This window comes from Lontra canadensis, unplaced genomic scaffold (genome assembly GCF_010015895.1).
Source record: "Lontra canadensis isolate GAN:19392208 unplaced genomic scaffold, GSC_riverotter_1.0 scaffold41, whole genome shotgun sequence".
In the NCBI taxonomy this organism is placed as follows: domain Eukaryota; kingdom Metazoa; phylum Chordata; class Mammalia; order Carnivora; family Mustelidae; genus Lontra; species Lontra canadensis.
In genome coordinates, this window is record NW_022631035.1 from 651,083 (window position 1) to 671,708 (window position 20,626).

The following is a 20,626-nucleotide window of genomic DNA, read 5'->3' on the forward strand; positions in this document are numbered from 1 at the left end:
AAGCCCAACTCTAGAAGTGTGACCCTCAGGACATTTGGGAAAGCCCTCGCAGTAACAGACTGAGAGGTCTGTAAGGTGTTTGTGCCGGGGCGTGGGGAACAGGACAGAGGGGTCCAGGGGACGTTAGCCTGGTTCCAATGGTTTCGTAATCGGGAAAACTTGTAAGAGAAATGCTATTCACGTCAAACCCAAGCTGCACACAAGCCAGTATAGCAAACTCGGTTTCCCACGCGCAGGAAGACAGGCAGGGCCCGGCTTGTGGGGGAAGGAAGTCACCAAGTCACTGGCTAATTGAAACCAGCCATGTCCCATCGCACACACCAGCCTGGGCCCCAGACCTTGCTTCCACGGGGACGCAGGGAGGACATGGACAAGGCCAGAGCTTGAAAGAAGGTGAGATTCAGGGTGGCCGCGTGACTCAGTATTTGGGTTGATGCTGGGACTTTTCCAGAACAAAAGCTGTTTTGGACATCAGCCTCTCTGAGACATCTGCCTCAGCGGCCCCAGGGCGAAGATGGTCGGTCTTGTCTCCACTGGGACACTGGAGAACCACTTGGTGTCACCTGTCATGTCCCCAGTGAGCCTGGAGGACCTAGGACGGGGTCCCACGGACACTGGAGGGCACGTGGCTGTGACCCCAGCCAGAGAGGGTCACGAGGGCACAGCGGTCACCCTTCGTACCACTTGGAGCTGGCACAGAGGATGGGAGAGTGGACCGTGCTGAGGGTCAAAGTCAAGGTGCACACTCAGCCCCACGGGCTTTGCTCGCGTGCACAGTCCCATGGCAGTTCATGTGTCCACAGCCCTGTGCCAGCATTGCGTCTGTCATCTGGGGCCTTTCATCCCCCAAAGGAAAGCCTGGGGCGCCGCATCACTCCCTTCCCCGCCCCCACCCCCTCAGACATGATCTCCTTTCTTCCTCAGTGGATCTGCCTGTGCTGGGCCCTCCGTGTAGACAGAGCCCATGGGGGGGCCTTTGTGGCCTTTGGTCCCTCAGCATGAGGTCCCATGTCTCCTCCCGGTGTTGGCGCATCACCGCGTCCACGTCCGGCCCACCACGGCGTTTGCTCACTGGGCGATGGGCAGCCGGTGTAGCGCCTGCGGGAGTGACGAACGGGGACGCGTTTCCGTCGGGGCGAATGGGGGGTTGCGGCCGGCCCCTCCGGGCGCTGAGTGTGCGGCCTCTGCAGGACCCGCCGCCCTGCTGCTGTGCGGCCTCGCAGCTCTTGGGCCTTCCATCCTTCCCGTCCCTGGCCCCAGAAGTACATCGGAAACCGGACGCCACTTCCCACAGCAGGGACAGGGCCGTGTGAGGACACGCGGGACCAGGAAGTCGGCTCTAATGAAAGAGAACGACAGGGCATCGTTCGGGAACTGCACGCCTCTGCTGGGACGCGGCGTGTGTCCGGCAGGTGACCCGGGAGCTCTGGGGCCCCAACGCCTGCTCGGGCTCCGGGCGGCCACGGCTGCCCCCGGAGCTGGTGGGGTCGGCCTGACGCAGAGCCCCCGGTTTCTGCGCGGCGCAGGCGGCTGCGGGTGGGGCTGCTGGCACCGGGCTGGCTTGCTCCCGCCTCTCCCTGCGCACGCAGGCCCTCCGGTCCCCTCAGCCGTGGGTGGCTTTAAAGGTAAAAGCTAATCTGGCAGTTTGTGAACCAAACCTGTCCCAGAGCCGATTCTAGTTTGGCTCCAGGAAAGCAGTGATGGCCTGTGACACCCGCGTGTGAGTGTGTGCGTGTCACGCTTGCGAACGTACACACGCGTGCACACACACATGCGGCCTGCGTGCGTGGAGTGCACAGGCGGCGGGGTGGGCAGAGCGTGTGGCGCTGGGGGGCCTCTGTGGCATGCAGGGTGTGCGAGCCTCCTGACTCCTGGGGCCCTGCCGGCCCTCAGCCCGGGATCCCCCCTGTCCCCCGGGCATCAGCTCCGGACGGGGGTCTGCTCCCCACCCACCCCAGGGGGCCCGTGCTGCGCCCCCCGCCCCCGCTTCCCAGTGTCTTCTGAGGGTCGGAGCTGTCCTCGGTCAGCAGGCCTGTGCCTTTGTCACAGCCACGTCCCATTCAGAGCGCCTTCCCGCTGGCGGACCCGCGTCCACCCCGGGGACTGCTGCTCACACACGCCTCCCCACACTCTCAGACGCACACCTGTGCACACCCACGCAACCGAGGTGCGTGAAAGTCAGAGAGCCTCACCCAGCAGAAGATGCCTTCATCCCTCCTCCGGTCTGAGGGCCCCTCTCTCCAGACCAGCTCTGCCCAGGAACCCGGCCCCACCCATTCAGTCGGCCTGGGGGCGGGGCGGCGGGAAGCTCCATGGCCGCAGAGGATCAAGCCCCGCTTTCTGTCCTTCAAACATGGTGGCTGCTCCAGACCTTTGCTCTTTCATATGAATTTTAGAACCAATTTTTCTAATCTCATAACAAGCTCTCTTAGGAATGACCTCGAATTTTTTTTTTTAAGATTTTATTTATTTATTTGACAGACAGAGATCACAAGTAGACATACAGACAGGCAGAGAGAGGGGGAAGCAGGCTCCCCGCTGAGCAGAGAGCCCGATGCGGGGCTCGATCCCAGGACCCTGAGACTATGACCTGACCCGAAGGCAAAGGCTTAACCCACTGAGCCACCCAGGCGCCCATGACCTCGAATTTTATTAATTTCAGGCCAATGGGTATCTTTGGGTCCCCCCTTCATGCAGGGGTCTGGGAAACGCAGTTGCCCAGCCGTGTCCACAGACGCTGGGGCCCAGCTGGATGGCTCTGCCAAGGAAAGCTGCGTCCAGAGACTGATGGACATGGCAGTGGCTCCGAGCAGTGGCCCATGTGGCTGTGTGACTTCATGCCAGTGAGTCCTCGTGGGGACAAACAGCTGCAGGCAAAGGCCAACCACTGCTCAGAATTTTGCCTCTGACTTGTACACATGACCCTGCATGGTGACAGAGCCCACGACCGAGCCGGGGCGGAGGCAGTTGGTAGCTCACGAGAACGAGGAGGTGAGGAACAGAATCAGAGCCGACGGGGGGCGCGGGGGGGGGAGGCCAGCAGCACGTTCTCAGGGCAAGGGGGCATTCCCGGCTGCCAGGAGTCGTGTCAGGAGGGGAGGCCAAGCTCGTCACCATCACAGCCCCTTGGAGGAGGCGATCGGCTACTCCTGTCGGGCTTCTGTCCTGAAGCCACACTCATGACCTGAAAAACGAGGAACGAGGGTGTCTGTCATGGCTGACTCATTTGACAAAGGCAGGAAACAGGCCCAAGGCCGAGTCACAGCCCAGCTGCCCTCGGCCCCACCTTCGCAGGGCCTCTCCAGAGAGCCGGCCATAGAAGCTCGGTTCCCCATGCAGGATTCACCGGCTGCCTTTGTCTACAGTGCGGTGGGAGTGGACAAGAGCATATATATTTTTTTAATTTTCTTTGCATAAAGAAGTTCTGGAAGGATCCAGAAGGACACTACAGAGGAACATGACTGCATTCCTCATCACTCCCTGCCTGTGCAGACGACTTAATTGCTGGTTCAAACCCATTCTGAGAAGAATAAAACTCTCCCCTATGGTCCCTAAAGTAACCTAAGAAGGGCCCCTGAGGCCCCTAGCGTCCCTGTAAGGCAGGCCGTGTCCCCCGTCCTGGGGGACAGTCAGGAGGGACCAGCGAGTCTGGGCTTTGTGCAAAGCGGGTGGCTGGGAGAAGTCGGGGGTCCTGGGAGAAGGCAAAGAGGTCCTTTCCTGAGGGGGTTTTGTTAACCTTAAAAATAAAGTAGCCAGTTATTTACCAGCAAAACGAGTTTATTCAGGAGCAGTAGAGGAAGTACGGTTCAGGACGTGCCCACGACGGGGAACCAGGCAAGTCTGGAGAGAAAGGGAAGGTCCGCTGGATCAGGGTTTAGGAGGAAACTGGGAAGGGTCATTCACTCCCCAGAGAGGGGCTGGCTGCAGGCGTGGTCAGTGCGGCGCTGCTGGGGGCAGGGAATGCTCCTCCTTCCCCCTCAAAGTGGGAGAGGAAATTCCTGGGTGAGAATGTCCTCCTTCCTCCTACGAGCAAGGGTGTCTCCAACTCCTGATTTAAGAACTGAGGGTCCCAGACATCCTGATGGACAGACAGCCATCCACTGGACCAGCCCTGAGCTCCCAGGAAGCTGGGTGCCATTGGGGGCCCGTGATGAGCTTGCAAGACAGCGGGGACAGCAGGAAGCTGATGGCCAGGCTGACTCTGCCCTCCGGGTGCACCCACGGAGGCTCCACTCCCTTGGAACCTGCGGGGGAAGGCCTGACCTGGGAGAGGACAGGAGCGCAGGCCTCCCTCCCACCACCACCCGGTCACCCTCTGACGGTCTTGCACCCTCCCAGAGGCGTGTCAGGGTGCGTGGGGCGGGAGGCGGGGCTCCCTGTGGGCCAGTCGCTCCGTCCAGGGCCCTCCGCCCCTCACCAGCTTGGTTCTGGAGAAGGGAAGACCGCCCCACCCAGGACCCACGCCCGCCACCCCCCCACCTGCCCATTGCCAGCTACGAGCCGGCGAGAGTGGAAATTCCCTCATCCGACGTGACTCCTCGCCCCTGGCCAGGCCTCTCTCTCAGGAGCAAAGGTCCACACCTCCCTTTAGCCTCCGAATCTCATCAGACCGTCCTTAGGTGAGCCGGTGAGCTGTGGCGCCCACACACCTTGCAAAGGGCTTCGAAAGTCCTGGGGTGGGGGGGCAGGATGAGAGCTGAGGGGCAGACCAGCCGCAGGGGGGAGGGGGGAGGGCGATGCGCAGGAAGGTTCTGTCTCGATGTAAGGAGAGACACAAAGTCTGAGGCCGCCTGCTCGCCACCAGGAGGGCCTGTGTTCTGGCACGGGAGGTCAGCGTCTCGGGCGCTGCTGGGCATCCGCGGGTGGGGCCCCTGGTGGCCTCGGGCGGGACCGAGCTGGCAGGCAGAGAGCCGTGCTCGTGCTGTGACCATTCAAAGATTTTCTAAATATCACTGATTGTACTTTGCTAAGAGAGAGTCTGCTAGAAGTCTGGAAATAGCACTCTTTGTCCAGGCAACCAAGGAATGAAATGAATTTCCTTGTAATTACACAGAGGATGTCTCTTCTGCTAAGAAAACAACTCATGCAAGTAAAACACACCGTCCTGGAGAAGCCCATTTAAACAGAGACACATGGGACGCCTGGGTGGCTCAGAGGGTTGGGCCTCTGCCTTCGGCTCAGGTCATGATCTCAGGGTCCTGGGATGGAGCCCCGCATCCGGCTCTCTGCTCAGCGGGGAGCCTGCTTCCTCCTCTCTCTCTGCCTGCCTCTCTGCCTACTTGTCATCTCTCTCTGTCCATGAATAAATAAAAATCTTTTAAACGGAGACACACATGACAGTTGAAAACATCTTTTAAAATGCAGCAGTGAGCGTGCACACAGCAGTGTGGGTGTCGGTGTCACGAGGTTCCGGGGGCTGAGAGCCAGAGGCTGGCGGAGGGGGTCCTGGAGCCCTGCGCCGAGGGAAGCCCGGGGCATGGCCACGGCTCGTGTCCCAACATCAGGCACCAAGATGCCCGCCTGGACGTGACACAGGGAGCTCTGCGAAGCGTCTGTGTGTTTTATGAAGCAGACCTGAGCCCGGATTCTCCAGAAAACCCACTTGCCTCTGTCGGCAGCGACACGGACGCGACAACGAAAAAGACCACAGGCATCTCTTGGGGGTCTCGGGACTGCAACTCAGGGGGCGCAGACTCAGAGTGACCAGAACGTCCCGCTCACGTGGGGAAAGCAAGAGGTTCTTAGGACCATGAGGGGACGAGTCATTATGTGATTTAGCTGAAAAACAGAAGAGAAAAGAACTGCCGCTTCGGGGCTGGGGCTGACGGGCAGAGCTGCCTCTCGTTACTCTCACATTGTCTTATGGGTGATTGCAAAGAAAACTATCCCTGGTTTATATTAATTTACTGTCCTAATTTACTGTAATTTACTTTACTCTGGTCCTTTTGGGGAGCTCATTAGTCAGAAAGGAAAATGAGGGGCTCCTGGGTGGCTCAGGTCATGGTCTTCAGGTCATGTTATGGTCTTCAGCTCAGGTCATGGTCTCGGGGTCCTGGGATTGAGCCCCGCGTCGGGCTCTCTGCTCAGCGGGGAGCCTGCTTCCCCCTCTCTCTCTGCCTGCCTCTCTGCCTGCTTGTGATCTCTGTCAAATAAATAAATAAAATTAAAAAAAAAAAAAAAAGAAAGGAAAATGGTGTCTGTGATGTCGAGAAATTTCCTGCGGTCCCTCACCTCCCTTCGCACCAGCCGCTGCCTCTGGAGGGCCGAGCACTGGGGGAGGTCGCCCTGCACAGATGCCTCCCTGACGTGGGAAAGGGTTTGATCGCCTGTCAGCCGCACTCACTGAGCACCTACTGTGTACAGAGCAGGCGTGCGTCGGTCTGGAAGACCAGGAACGTGGCCGGAGCGGAACACCCGTGGTTGCTGGCCCCTTGCTGAAGGAAGCATGCAGGCTGCAGCTAACCCCGTACCCCCCAACCCCTGTACAGCTCGGGCCTCTCCACCCTCTGCTCTGCGACCCATCCCCGGTGGTGCCAATCCCAGTGCGATGTTCTCCGTCAGGTTTCTCCGAGCAGCAGCCCAGCCCAGCGGCTCTCTCAGCTCTGACCCTGGCTACGGGCCTCCCTCCCTCCTTCCCTCCCTCCTGCCAGCACATCCAGGCTCAGGCTTCAGGACTCCAGGACCACCCAGGGAGGCGGCGATGTCCGAATCTGCCCCTGGGGCCAAGGACTGCCTGCACCTTCCCAGAGCCGTCTGACCGCTTGCCTCGGGCCTTCTGCTCGGAGCCCTCCCCCCAGGGCCCCTTCTGACCATCTGGCCTTGGGGAGCACTCCCTGTTCTGGACAGCCACCCGGTCAGTCTCAAGCCCAATGGCCCCAGGCCTGTTTGGTCCAGCTGTGGGCCAGGAGGGGAGGTCAGAGGTCAAATGCAAAATAAACTATCTGTGGGATGGACAGAAAGGGGAGGGCCAAGAGGTGTCCCGTTCTTCCTAAAATGTCCTGGAGCTGAGGGTTCCTCTGCTCAGCCCTAGGTAGCCAAATCCTTTCCCCAATTTTCGTCCTCCCCACCCCCAGCAACCTCCATGGCATTCACCATGGCTGAGTAAGCCTGGGGCGGGGCGGAGGGGAGGGTGTCAAGCCCACCCAGGAGTCACCCGGGTCCAGGATGGCCTTAGCCCCCACCCTGTCTGGACGGCCTCAGCCAGGAGAGGCCGTGCTGCAGGTCAGGGCTCCCCGGCCCTCCCCTGAGACAGTCTGGAAGTCAGGATGGCCTTCAGGGATCCCCCATGTGCACTCAGCCCAGGGCCATCCCAGCCTGTCCCCACCACCCACACGCCACCTGGTCAGCCTGAGGGCTCCCCCTGCTCTCCTCCACAGTCAATGCACCTCTCTCTCTGATGTAATAAAAATTGCAGTTTATTCTTAAAGAGCATGGTCCTCCCAGATTACTGAAGTACATATCCATGGCAGAAATTCTGGAGGACAAAGAAAAAGTACAAGAAACTGCAAAAACCCACAGTTCCCTGACTCAGAGTTAATTTCTGGTAACATTTCACGCCCGTCTAGCTTTTCAGGAAATACACCTTTGAGTGTTTGTTTATTTATCTATTTTTATGTTTGTGTGTTTTCAAAATGAAATTGGACCAGGGCGCCCGGGTGGCGCTGTGTATTGAGTGTCTGACTCTTGATTTAGACTCAGGTCATGATCTCAGGGTTGTGGGATCGAGCCCCGTGATGGGCTCTGCGCTCAGTGAGGCGTCTGCTGGACATTCTCCCGCTCCTCCTCCCTCTGCCTCTGCCCCTCGTCCCACTCCTGCTCTCTTTCTCTCTCACACACACATGAATAAATAAATAGATTGAAATGAAGTGGGATCAGGCTGGTGCTGTCTGTCCCGCCTGGGTGTGGCCACCAGGAGCTGCCGACCCCAGACGCCATCACTGGACACGCCCTGGCTTCCGCGCAGCCCCTCAGGGTCCACATCAGATAGTCTGTGTGACGTTCTCGCAACCGCTGTTGGGACCCTAGGGTGGTCCAAGAGGTGCCTCTCTGGGTCATGCCCGGTGGGTCTCTGGAGAAGTCTCCAGCCCCCTACCCAACCTGTGGCATCCCTGAGGCCCCCCGCTTCCAAGCAGCCCCTGGAGAAGGTCTGTCTCTGTGGTCCCCAGCTAAGGCGCTTCCCTTTGTGCGGACTGCTCATCTGGAGATGCCTCTCGCAACCTCCCTCTTCCCACAGGGCTCATGGCGGGGAGGGGCTCCCGAGAAGGCCTTTGGGTCCAAAGGAACCACTGTCCCTCATCCTGGCCTGAGGACCCTGGGGACACTGGCCCTGGCCTGCCCTCTGGTTGGGTTGGGGTTAGAGTCTCCCCAGGGAAGTGTCCTAATTCTGGGGTAATTCTAGGAATCGGAGGCCTGCTGCTGAAGGGAGAGGACAGGGTACAGGTGTGGGGGCCCCTCGTGCCAGTGCCCCGGTGTGTCTGGAGCACTGGGACAGACTCAGGGGCAGGGCGAGGCAGGCATCAGAGTGAAAGCTGCCTCTGCTCCGTGTTTGGAAATCCCCGCGCTATCTGATCCTAGATGCTGGTCCCGTGGGACTCCTGGGGTTGGGGTTAGGGTTAAGGCAAGTCTCCCTGGGCTGGCACTGCTCGGCCCCCACAAATGTCTGCAGGTGAGCAGCGGCTCTGAGTCTGCTGGGACAGAGCAGTTGAACACCAACAAATGAGGGCGCCTGGGGGGCTCCATCAGTGAAGCCTCTGCCCTCGGCTCAGGTCATGATCCAGGGGCCTGGGATCGAGCCCCGCGTTGGGTCTCCTGCTCAGCAGGGAGCCTGCTTCTTCCTCTCCCTCTGCTGCTCCCCCTGCTTCTGCTCTCTCTCTATCCCTCAGTCAAATGAATAAATAAAATCCTTAAAAAAAAAATGGTGAGGTAACGTCCACTTACCAGAGATGCACCTGATGCTTGTAGACACTCAGCGGCTGAAAGGAAAAATCTGGAAAAGGATCAGGAATATTCTAAGGAAAGGGAGCTGGTGTTGCTGGACCAACAGCAGACTAAACAGCCAGAAACGTGCTGGACAGTCAAGGTGCAGAGGGTCACTAATGATAAAGGCTCAAATCAGCAAGAACACACACCAGTTTAGAATCTGCGTCAAATAAAATTGCTTCCAAATGTACCACTGAAGATCGCTAGAGCTCCAGGGAAACCAGCAAGCCCCGTCACACTGAGGGAGTCCGGCCCACCCTCCTGGATTACCGACAGTTCAAGCCGGTCAAAATCGGCAAGTATGGAAGCTAGCACACTTCCCCACTGACCCCCTTGGCATGAGGGGCACAGCAGGGAACGTGCAAACATCTCAGGACACACAAGGTGTTCCCAAGAGTGGGCCGGCTGAGCCATGCCCAAAACTGCTGCGAGGTTCGGAGAAGGGGAACCAGATGAGGAATGAAGTTAGAATGGGGTCGCCTGCTGGGAACAAAGAGGTGACCAGACAGCCGTGGGGAGTGTGAGAACATGCTGCTGACCCGCATTTTCAGTCTGATGGGAAATCACAACTGAAACCAGAAATTCCAGAAACCCAAAGAAAGAAAGTGAAACCCCACACATGTGATGCAGCAGAAGCTGTGATCCAAGGAAATGTAGGGGACGGGGCAGCCTACAGAGAGGGAGAAACAGGACAGTTCCAAAGGCCACTTTGGAAGGAGCCGAGCGCCTGTCCGCAGACCCGATCCCAGGACTGTAGGAAAATGGAAAGGGTCCAGGAGCACCTGGGGGTCTCAGTCCATCGGGCGTTGGACTCTTGATCTCAGCTCAGATCGTGACCTCAGGGTCATGATTCAAGCCCTGCATTGGGCTCTGTGCTGGGCATGGAGACTGTTTGAAAAATAAAGAAATATAAAGATTTAAAAAAAAGAAAAGAAATGGGAAGGATACCACATGGGATACGTACGTGTTTGTACACACACAGAACATTTCTAGAAAGTTACGAGGAGGTGTCCACAAGTGTGTCCTCTGCAGAAAGGAGTCTCCATGAGACACACGGGCACCTCTCATTGTTCCTTCCTGGAACACTTAAGTGGTTTCATAAGGTTTCTGCATGATCCAAAATAAACAAACTTGTTTCACTTTCAGGATGCAAGGTGTTTAACCCGCACACAGCAATAAAACAGTCTCAGCCCTCAGCTGACACTCAAGGTCTCTCACACTCTGGGACCCTCCTACACTCCCACCTGAAGAGCCCTGTGCCTCAGGGTCTTGGTGGCCACCAGCTGCTGCCCAGGAGCCCCTGCTGAGCCGAGGGACCCTGGGCAATGCTGGATGTGATGGGGAGGAAGGGCTGACTTGGGAAGTGGCCTCAGAGATGAGCCCCTCCTTCCGGCCCAGGGGCAGTGCCTGGGGGGCTCGGCTGGGGGGAGGCACAGGGGCCTGGGGCAGGCTGGGTGATCATTCGTGGGGCCTCCCTCAAGAGCTTCGTTGGGCTCTGGGTGGGGGCAGGGGCTTCCGGCCTCTGTACCCACAGGGAAGTGCTGTGGTCCTGGGAGCGTGACAAGCTCTGGGCCTTCTCTGCCCACCAGACAAATGTTCTCCTTTGGAACATCTCGCTGCCCGCAGGCCAGATCCTCGCGCGGCCCCTCTGTGAGGACAAGTGGGCTGGTCCGTGGGGAGAGGCAGTGAGGGCACAAGGCCGGCTCCCACTCTGGGTCTGAACTAATCGAAGCTGCGCCCAGCCTGGTTGGCCTTCGAAGCTGGGCCGGGGCCCAGGATGGCACCAAGAACAAACACCTGGACACCAGCCAAACCTCCACACTCTCCTCCTTGCTCCCTCTCCGAAGACTTAAGGAGAAAGTTTCTTCTTAGTGATTTTTACAAGAACCATGTGTGCACGTGAGCGATGAGCAAACCCTCACACCCAAAGCTGCTCTGTACCTCTGATCTCGTACAGGTGCCCCTCGGGGACAGGTCTCCCCGCCCACGCAGGACCACCCGTGGGGACAAGCTGGGAGGAGGGCCGCCTTCTGGCCAGGATTTATGAAGAGAGCCTGACCTTCCCCCCTCCCAGGCCGCCCCTGCTCCCTCCAGCCCGAAGCCCAGGCCCACCTCCAGATGTAGTGGGGCGCCCGCCGTGAGACAACTCTGGGCCTTCCCACGCTCCTGTGGGGTCTCAGCGGACACGGCTGGCCCCAGGCGAGCGTGCACACACCGACGAGGACCGCAGGGTCCCCTGGTCCCTGTGGGGAGGCCAACCCACACACCCCAAAGGAGCATCTGGTCAGCTTTCCTGGAAGAACGCCCCTGCTGTTTTCCTGTTTTCTTTAGGAGGAACGTCTAATGACGTGTTTTTATTTTTATCCTTTTTTAAATTTTATTTTTTCAGTGTTCAAGACTCACTGTTCACGCACCCCACCCCGTGCCCCACGCTAGTGCAGTGTTTTTAAACAAAGACGCGGTGAAGAACTACCAACAAAGTCGTGAACCTCTTCTGTGAACCCAGGGCGGTTCCCAGGACTCCAGACTTCCCCGAACTCGGGGTTTCCTTCCCGGCGGCGCGGGGTACCGGGGCCTCACTCCCGCCGCCTCCGCCCTGGCCCCGCCCCGCCCGAGCGCCCGACTGTCCTCCCCGCCTCGGCGCGCAAACGGCGGCGGCCACGGGACCTGGAGCAGCGGCGCGCGGAGCCAGGGCGCAGGTGAGCGCGCGCAGGGGGGGACGCGGGGGACGCACGGCCGCCGGCGGCGTGGCGGGGGTTTGCGCGGTCCGAGGGCTCCGGGAGCGGGGATGGAGCCCCTGGGGCGCTGCGCTGACCCGCACCCGCAAACGTGCGGCCCCGAGGGCCCCGCCAGAGTGCGTGCGCCAGGGGACCGCGGGCAGAGGGTGCGCGCGGCTGGTGAGGAGAAGCGACAGAGGCCGCAGGTCGCACTGGGGACCTGCCTCCCCGCGGGGCCCACTCTTGAGAGGGCAGGGAGGTCGCATCTCGGGGTCCCGCAGACTCACACTCACTTTCGTGGACTTACACCCGGGATATGCGCACACTCGCTCTCACACCCCCATAAAAGAGAAATGAGCCGGGGAGACTTCCCCAACCGGAAAGGGACCCCGTGCCTGCGAGCCGGGAGAGGAGCTGCCCCTTCTCATGCTTCCCTTGGCATTTGGTTTGGCAGCGAGTTCCGACTTCCGCGCATCACCTGCGGCTGGTTAATGAGCTGCGCATGGAAACCACTTTCTGGGCTGGGCCTGTGGGGAGAGGAGCCCAAGCCCCTGGGAGGCCCGCCTGTCCCCGCCCCCCCGGACTGTGACAGTGAGGGTGGGGGGAAGATGTGCTTTTGGCCCCAGGGCCCAGGGGAGGGGGCTCCTGGGGCTGATGTGGGGAAGAGGGTTCTTGGAGCAGGCAGCTTGGGAGACAGGATGTGCCGGCCCAGTCCCCAGGCCTGGAGGACTTTACTGCCCAGAGGGGGACCCCTCCCAGCCACAGCCACAGGGCCCATGACGGGGCAGCCGCACCCTGGCTGGGGCGCTTCCCCTACTCCTGCTCAGGCTGGGGGTCCAGAGCCCTTGCAGGCCGCACCTGTCTCCTGGAGGTGCTCGGTCACAGCGCTTGAGAGGCTCGGCCCGCTTGACCTCGTGCACAGGCTCGTGATCCCCACCAGGGGAGACAGTGGCCTCTCTTCGGGGCTGCGGGAGCACCCGGCCCCCTCCCTCAGCTTTCCCTTTTCCCAAACCCGGACACGCACTTTCCAGATCATGTTGAGTTTTAGAATGCGGGTGAGGTTCAGTCGGCTGAGGTCCGGAGTGGACGACCAAGAACGAAGTCTTGAGACATCTTTGGTGTAGAATGGTGGTTTATTAAAGCCCGGGGACAGGACCGGTGGGCAGGAAGAGCTGCTGCCCCCGGGGTGTGAGGGGTGGCAGGTTATGGGGTTAGGGGAGGTGAGGAAAAAAGGAGGTTTCGGTAGAACTTTCATATGCTAAAGACCTATGGGATGCGGTACTGGAGGCCTTGCCCTTGCCCAGGTCGTTATTCCCTTCTTAGTAAGGTGTGAACATTAAGATGGCTGGGAGAGTCCTAAAGAATGTCACGTATGTCCCACCCAGGAGTGGGGGTGGGGGAGGGCTGCAGGGCTCAGCTTCTGCTTTGTCCTCAGCCACCCTCATCACTGTCACTGACTCCCATGTGTGGAGAGCTCCAGAACCCGTGAGTCGCCCTTGGTCGGGGACCCACAAATGCCGGCTGTGTCGCTCCCTACCCGGCAGGCAGACACATCCCGGGGCGCCCACCGGGGCGAAGCCTGCACCACGTTTATTTGCCTGCTGCCCGCCCTCCTGCTCCACACCAAGCTGCTGTCTTCTCACCTGTCCCTTTCCCCATCACGTCCCGGTCTCCCTCCCTCTGGTTTTCCTCTCCTTTGCTGTGTTGGGAAGTGAGACGGTTCAGGCAGGGGGAGTGAAGCCGCCACAATTAAAAGACACACTTGATTTCGATAAATGAGTCATTCTTCACACACACGTATGTCCCTAATCCTGCACGCAACATGGGCTACAGATCTGCTCCTCGCACGTACCTGGGTGTCTGCACTGTGCCTGGCAAGCCCAGAGAGGAGCCTGTGTCACCAGAGTGAATTTTCTCCCAGCAAATTCCCCAGAACAGCCCAACACCTGGCCTTGGCTGTGCTTGAATCTGACACCAAACAGCCATGGAGGTGGGGTCAGTCCAGCCAGGGCTGGGGGCAGGTGGACACAGTCACCGCTGGGAGGGAGGAGCGTGGCTTAGTGCCGGCAGCCACCCTCAGGGGCCTCCAGGACCCAGGCACTGAGGTCTGGAGGCCCAGCTGGCCTCCTCAGCAATGAGCTTTGCTGGCCGGGGCTCCAGCTCTCGGACTGGGTAAGGGCTGCCACCCGGAGACGGCCCGGACTGGGTTCCGTTCCTCACAAGACAAATGAACGGGCAGAGCCAGCACACCAGGAGGCAGGACTTAGAAATTGCATTCTGTGGGAACTTTGCTGCCTTTGGCTCCGTGCCCCGAGAGTGGCCGCCTGTGACTCATGGTCAAAAGTGCAAAGTCCCCGGAACCACATCCAAACGGGCCTCCCAGTAAAGATGGGATTCCCCAGACTGGGAGCAGGAGTCTCAGGAGAGCCAGAACGGCGCCGTGAACAGCGAGGGGGAACCCCGCCAGGCTCCCTGCCCTGCCCTCTGGTCTCTGGACTGTTCCAAGGGGGACAAGCCGAGCCAGGGAATGCCCTCATAGATAAGCCTGGGGTTCAGCATTGGCACCCACGCCACCTGCCAGTGGAGGTCCATGCCCCGATCCAAAAGGAGGACCACTAGTCAGTGGTCAAAGCCAGGTGGTGCCCAGGACAGCTGTGGGAGTCCCCAAAGGCTCAGGGCGGCAGGATGTGCAAGAGGACGTTGAAAGCTTCCCAGTCTCTGGTCCGGATCCCCCGTCTCTGGTCCGGTTCTTTTTCTTTTTAACTTTTTTTTTTAAGTCGGCTCCACACCCGATGTTGGGCTTGAACTCAGGGCCCTGAGTTGCATGCTCTACTGACTGCCACCCAGTGCCACAGGGACTGTGATGGAGGGAGTGACGCCAGCCCAAGGTGGGCAAGTTTGGAAGTGAAAAGGGGTGCAACCCAGGTAGCCCCTTATCCTAAGTGTGGAACCAGGGGATCCCACCAAGAGGCGGGACTTCTCCCAACATAAGGAAAGTGTGGAGCAGGGCTGAGAGAGGCTGTGAGTGAGGGGAGGGCCGTCAGAGCCTGGAGGAAGGTTCAGAGGAGGCGGAGGGCTTTGGGCAGCGGGAAGAGAAGCCTGGAGCCCAAGCCAGTGCCCATCCGGGGGCCCATGCCCTCAGTGGGCACAACATCCGGCCTGCCTTGGAGGACACAGCAGAAGCTGGCCGGGGGCTACGGGAGGACGCCAGTGGTGGTAGGAAGTCCGGGACACTTCCTGGCTTGTTGTGTAGACAGTTCAGTGCACATTAGAAAAACATACATAGAGGGACACCTGGGTGGCTCAGTTGGTGGGGCGGCTGCCTTCAGCTCATGTCATGATCCCAGGGGCCTGGGATCGAGTCCCACATTGGGCTCCTTGCTTGGCGGGGAGCCTGCTTCTCCCTCTGCGTCTGCCTGCCTCTCTATCTGCCTGTGCTCAATCGCTCTCTCTCCCTCTCTCTCTCTGACAAATAAATAAATAAAATATTGAAAAAAAAAGAAAACAAAACAAAAACATACATAGAAACAGCACATCTAACCATCGCTGTAGATGCATATTTCTTTTTTTTTTTTATTAATTAATTTATTTGACAGAGATCACAAGTAGGTAGATGCGGGGCTCGATCCCAGGACCCTGGGATCATGACCTGAGCTGAAGGCAGAGGCTTTAACCCACTGAGCTACCAAGGCGCCCCATAGATGTGTATTTCTTAAGGTGAGTCAGAGTAGATAATAAAGATTTAAAAAATTAGTCCATGTAAAGTAATTGTTAGGGTTGGGGGATGCATGGTGTGTTAGGAACTGCACAGGCTGGGGGGGCCCATGAGGATGAGGGGGCTGGGGAGGCTGGCGGGGCTGGCCCCAGCTGGTATGCTTCCCTCAGCAGGCAGATGAAAACCTGAGAGCAGAGGTGACCAGGCCAGGACCACCTGGGGCTCGGGGCACCCGACGCCCCATCTCCTCCAGGGGGCCGTGCCCTGGATGAGGACGGCCAGTGTCTCCCACACCAGCTGCCTCATGTGACTGAGGCGAGGCTGCCTGCCTTTCACTTTCCTTTTGCTTGTTGGCACACCACACCCTCTTCAGGTCTCACCGGTCAGGTCAGCACGTGCGACGTGCACACACCTTCACGGCGGTGACCAGCTCTCTGTGTTGCCCGGTCCAAGGGAGGACCAGAGGGGGCCCTGGCGGGGAGGCGGCTCAGGTCCCTGGGGCTGAGCACCCGCTGTGCGCGTGGGTGGCACGGGGTCCGGGAGCCGGCAAGAATCCCAGAGGACCCCGCAGAGATGGCCCTAGCTCTGCGTGCACTGAGGCCCTGATGCGGGATTGTGAAATAGCCCATTCGTGTATTTATTCTCAGTCAACATCCTGGACAGTTTCATTGGAACTCGAAACGTGACTGCAAGTTTATGGAGAAGGAGGGACACCCAGCAGCGGGCAGGACAGGCCTGAGAGGGAGGTTTCGGGGGGGAGGGCTCTGTACAGTGCAGACCGTGAGTGCCTCCTGCCGTTCCCTCTAAGTTCCGAGGTCGCGCCCGACCAGTGTGGTGGAAGTACCCGCACATCTGGACGGAGGGCGCAGCACCCCGTCTGCTGGGCATGCCGTGTGCACCGGGCCACCAACGGGAGGCTCTGCTGCTCCCTCAGCGCCCGGGTCCAGCGGCTGGCCGCCCGGTGGCATTCTGGTTCCTGCCTCCTAGTTCCGTGCGCCTTCACCTCTCATGCGGGGCCGGAGCCTGGGTCAGTGCCTGGTCTCCCTGGAGGGTGCTCCCACCTCCAGCCAGAGGAGAGCTTGGCCTGCCTCCCCCCGCCCCGAGACTGGGGCACCCTGGCCCACATCGCAGCGCCAGGGAAGCGTGGGCACCCGAGGCAGCGCTGAGCTTGGCCAGGGGCAGCAGGGAAGAGAAAGGTGTACCGATGCCCGACAGGAGACCACGTTGGGGGAAGCTCTGGCCCCCATCACAGGTGGCGACCCTGGGAAGCTCAGCAAGGACTCGAGGGAGCTCCAGAGGCCCCTGCGGACTGTTCTCGAGGCAGGAGGACAGAAATACCTCGGGGCCTGCCTAGGGTTTCCTCCACAGCCAGGCCGAGGCCAGACGCCACAGATGGGGCTGGTGCTCAGCTCTCATAGTGACCCGCTGCCTGAATCGGGGAGGCCGGTGCCTGCGCAGAGCTCTCCCTCAAGCTGGCACAGAGGGCCCTGGCTGCGGGCCCAGGAGAGACCACCGGGATCAGCAAGGGTGCCTGGGGCCAAGGGGCACGATTGTGTGTTTTCCCATTTCAGAAGATTTTTGTCGGGGGTGAAAGAAAGAAAAAAAATGTGTGTCTTCTAATTTAAGCAAAGTTATTTTGTAATAATGTTTGGGAACAGCAGAGCAGATCCTATCTGAGGTGCCAGGAAAAGACCCACAGAAAGTTTCGGTTCCTCTTCCTAGAACCCTCCATCCACATAAGCAGCATTTAATGGGGATGAGCTGTGCGTGCCTGATCTTGGCGATGGCTGATAGGCATCGAAACCAGCAAGGCTGCTGCGGGATCGCCTCCAGCTGTGAAACATCCGCGTCTTCTGGGTTATTCAGAGCGGATTCATTCCAGTGGGACCCGGGCTGACGCCCCTCCCCACTCATCAGCAAGTTCTGGTTTGAAGAAGAAAATTGATTTTGGTTACGCTAATAATATTCTCGTGGGGAAACAAACCTGCAGGGAAAGATAGAGCAGAGGGGAGAGCCTGCCTTCCCCGGATGAACACAGCTGACGAGGCTACGTTGGGAGCAGCAGTGTCCCGGGCGAGTCGCCCACGGTTAGAGGCGGGATGGACGGGACGGGGGTGCCACGTGTGGGATGTCTTGGGCACAGCCCACTTTCTTGGAAGAAAGCGTGGACCCTGTCACGCGACGCTTGCACAATGGCCTTGAGGGGCTTCATGATTCGCACGTGGAGGTCCAGTTCGGTGCCTGTGGATCCCCCACGGTCTGGGAGGTCTCTGGAAAAGGACACCTGAAAACAGCAAACAAGTAACACTTCACTTAACAAAACCGTGACTTTCAAAGAAAACACGGACGACGTAAACATGTAGAGTCTTGTTGCTCCAGGAACAGTCCAGGGAGAAATGTTGGAGCAGGAGCACGTTTGTCTTGCGGGTGGCACTTTGTTTCTCTAAAACACGAGTCCTACAGCCCTGTACGGAGGAGACGCTCTACCCCAGAAACGCAGGCAGACTTTGCAAAGGCGGCGGCAGCACGGCCCCCCGATATAGTGGGTGGGGACCCAACGAGGAGCTTCCTAAGATGCCAGGCACATACAGCACATCAGCCAAAACCCTCAGCCACGGGGACTCAGGGTGTGGGACCCTGGAGAAGGGGTACACACCCACACTCGGGCCTCTTGGCTCAGCACAGGTTCTCGCCCCCGGGAGCCTAGAGCCCTGTGTGGACTGAGAGAAGGAAAGTCTCCATCCATCAGCCAGGCCAAATGCCCGTCCTTCTGTCTGTCCCTCCTTACCTGTCTCTGTGGAGGACCAGCCAGCTAGGGCCAGCCCCGAGCCAGTGGGCACAGCCTGTACGAGGGTCCCCTTCCTACCCTCCCCAGGAGTGTGGCCGCCTAGCCAGAGCCCCTTGGGCTGGAGGCCAGGAGCCCAGCAAGTGGTTTGCACTGAGCATCGTTGAAACTCTTCCCCCCTCAGATTAGATGTTTCTTTCAAAATCTGGATCTGGCTGTTTTCCTTTCTCAGTGGTTGTGCAGGGCAGGGCAGGCCTTCTCTCGCTGCTCCAAGGCACCCAGATCAGCGTGTCTTCTCAGAAGACCACACCAGGAGACCCACCATGAACCCCGGGGTTGACTGGTGGGGTCAAGGTGGGAGGACACGCCTGCCTGCTCAGGCCCCCAGAGGTCTGGGGAGCTACACGCAGCAGCACGGAAGGGGGTGCTCTGTGGCCCTGGTGGGGCTGGGATCATTCCTCTCAGCCCCACTCCCCTGACTGGGGTCAGGACTGGGCCTGGTCCCCAGTGGCCCCAAGTGTCTGGAGGCCATGGGTTCAAAGTTCCCAGTGCTGCGGGCCCTGGTGCCGCATTCCCCCCAAACAGCCGAATTCAGGCAAAGCTTCGGAGACACGAGGAAGACCAGGGGTCGCCAGGGGCCCGGAGAAGGGGATGAGCGGCTGGAGCACGGGCTTCGGGGACAGCTCTGTCAGGGACACGATGACGGATGCAAGCCATTATGCATTTGTCCAGACGGCCCTTCCGTCCGACACACGAGTGAGCCGTGCCGCATGCAAAGCACAGACTTCGGGCAATGGCCGCCGTGTGCCGGCTCGCGGACGGCAACGCGCGTGCCGCGGCAGGTGCCACAAGCGACGCGTGTGCCACCACAGTGCTCCCACGTGTCGACTCTGCACTTTCTGCCCAATTTTCCCGTAAATCTAAAACTGCCCAAAGACAAAACAAAAAGTCTATTATTGTTATTTTTTTAATCAAAAGGTCAAGAAATGGCCTGGCAAGCAATTTTAAAATACTTTTAAATAAGGGCGACCGGCCAGCTCAGTGGCCAGAAGGCGAGACTCTTGGTCTCGGGGCTGTGAGTTCGAGCCCCACACTGGGTGCAGAGTTGATTTAAAAATAAAATCTTAAAAATAAATATATAAAATAAAATACTTTTAAATAATTTAATCAGAAAGATGTCACACTAACAAAGGTCAAGAGGGTCGCAGAAGCCCGCGGGGGCGCTTGTGTGAAAGGAGACAGATGGCCGCCTTGTGAGTCCCACAGGAGGGCTCCTTTGCTTGATAAGAGCCCATCCCCTAAGGACATCTCGAAGGAAGCAGGTGCCCCCAGCCCAGGAAAGGGCGAGGGCGGGGAGGGCAGGGGCATCCAAGGCGGTCAGATCCTGAGTGGGCATGACCTGTGTCCACAGGAACACAATTCAGGCCAGTTTTGCACATTTTATCGTCATTATGGTGCTGTCAGCAGGGCTCTCTCCCAGTGACGTCCCTCCTGGCTTGTCCGTGTTTCTTGTTTGTCTGTCAGTGGCCAGCATCGCGTACACTATAAAGGTACAGAGAAGGTGCAGGAGAAGAGGCCTAGCGGGGTCTCTGGCCTCCGGGCACAGCTGGCCAGGGAGGAGCTCGGGACTGCTACCCGCTCCTGGCCAGGCTGTAGCCCACAGACTTCCGATCCTGTGGCTTTCCTTCTTCCAGGGAGTGTCCCAAGAACCAATGAAGAGGACACAAGACCCCTGAGGCTTGCCTCCCTGTCCTCCTGGCCACGCTGACCTTGACATTCCCCTTCTCGGTTCCCCAGATGCTGTGGGTTGTCCTCGTGGTCACCTCCCTGAGTGCTCAGGATGGAAGTAAGTCTCAGGAGGTCTCCCTGCGTGCTGGTGGCCCAGCAGAGGCTGGGGAGGGGGAGGCAGGAGTGGGAGGAGCAGATCCACATCAGACCCAGTGGGACCCAGGCCCCAGGTAGAGACCATGACCTTGAGAGGGGCTGGCCCAGCACTCCTGGGCCACAGTGGGATAAGCCAAGTCCTCCCACGGATGGCAGACGGGGGGTACCCGCTCCAGCGCCCAGTGATGACCATCAGAACGCATATGGGGATGGCTAAGAGTGTGTCCAGTTTCCATGGGAAAGAGGATCGGGCCCGTTAGTGACAAGTGCTGTGGCCAGAGGAAGGGCGGCAGGACAAGCCTGAGGGTTCTCTGCCTCTGCTCTGGTCCCCGATCCCTCCTTGGGTCAGTGGCTCCAGCATCACCTGGGAGCTCGTTAGACATGCAGACTCTTGGGGTGTGCTCCGTCCTGCAGAATCAGGCCAGCCCCTTGCACATGGCTCCAGGGGAGGGCAGAGTAGATGCCGGACCCCAGGGCACCTCAACCTGGTGGAAGAAATCACAGGCAGAGGGAGCATCTGTGACCACCCCGGCTGTCCCCGGGTGC